This window comes from Apteryx rowi, unplaced genomic scaffold (assembly GCF_003343035.1).
Source record: "Apteryx rowi isolate R43461 unplaced genomic scaffold, aptRow1 scaffold_1686, whole genome shotgun sequence".
NCBI classification, from domain to species: Eukaryota; Metazoa; Chordata; class Aves; order Apterygiformes; family Apterygidae; genus Apteryx; species Apteryx rowi.
In genome coordinates this window covers 16,046-17,591 of record NW_020447959.1, presented here as the reverse complement: position 1 = coordinate 17,591, position 1,546 = coordinate 16,046, and positions in this window count along the sequence as shown.

Below are 1,546 nucleotides of genomic sequence, written 5' to 3'. Positions count from 1 at the left end.
GAAATGTTTTCCACAGATAGATAGGAAAGGATAGACAAGAAACACAACAAAGGAGCTGGCTAAAGAGAGAACAACGAGACTGCTGAAAGATGAGGCAAGCTTCAGACTCCCAGCAGCTCAGAGCAGCAACTGGAGAGTTGAGAGGTACCTGAGTGGATAAAGAGCAAGGGGAGGAGGGAAACTGGGAAACTATGGAAAGTGCATATGCCCAGATCGTCTGATGCAAAGATGCCTTTAGAAATGACCAATTTAATCAGGACATGTGGAAATATGTGAGAGATGACTGAGACTACATCCACAGCCTAACAGACAGAGCAGTGGAAACACARGGTCAAGGGCAGATCARKATTTCTTCTCTCCAGATTAATACCCTTCGTGAAGATTTCCACTCTTTCCTCATAGCAAAACATTGACATTAAAATGAGCCAATCATTTGAGCTGATGAAAGTGTGTTCCTATTTCTGAAATGTTGAAAACAGTTCTTCACCTTTCCAGGCAGAGCTCAGTTGTCCAACCACAAGCACCAAGTGGCACTTAGAGAGGCCACGGTGTCTCTGAGGGACCTGCCTGGGCCTGGCAGCTCTCACAGGGGACCTGTGGGAGACCAGAGCCCTCRGAGCTGCAGAGGGARTCTGGGTRGAGGGGACTTGGGTGCCTGCAATGGCACCAGCTGTCCATGACCCTCTGACTGCATCCCACCCCAGCTCTGAAAATAACTTTCCTTTTTAAAAAAAAAGTAAAAACACAACATTGCCCTAAAAGACCACTATATTAAGAAAAAGAAAATAAATCAAGAAAGMTAATAAGAACAGAAAAAAAAAGTTGGAAARTRTAACAAAASATTTCTTTGCTTTCAGTCTTTTTCTTAATTTCTTTCGTGCTTCRTTTTTAATGTYAGTTTCTAAACATTTCTGCTATAATCAGGCCTACACCATTAAACAAGATATTTTTGTGTCTCACACAGAGCCCCAACAGCTCAGAAAACCACCCCCTGCCCATGGCTGTCCATGCCACCCCTCACTCTTTGAGCAGAGCACGTTGCACTCTGAGGTGTTGAGCTCTCTCAACTAGTGAGGAAAGCAGGGTGATCAGCTTCAAGGAAATGCTCTACTTCTCGATGGCCAAATTTGCACAAGTCTCAACATATCCGTGTTACCATGATGTTTTAAACGAGTCCGTAAAACATCTCACCACACTCCCTTCTCATTGTACACGCAGGCATTCATCTTATGGTAGAAGGCAATCAGGTTGGTCAGGCATGCTTTGCATTTCCCCTTGGTCAACACATGCTGCCTCTTCCAGGCCTTCTCCTTCCTATGCTTGGAGATGGTTTCCAGGAGGATTTGCTCCATCACTTTCCCAGGGACTGAGGTGAAGAGGACCAGCCTGTTATTCCCCAGACCCTCCCTCTTGCCCTTCTGCAAAATGCGTGTGATGGCTGCCTTTTCCCAGTCATCAGGAACCTCCCTGATTACCCTGACATTTCACAGACAATTGGCAGCAGCATTGCAGTGACTCCAGCCACCTCTCCCTGCACCCTGGGGTG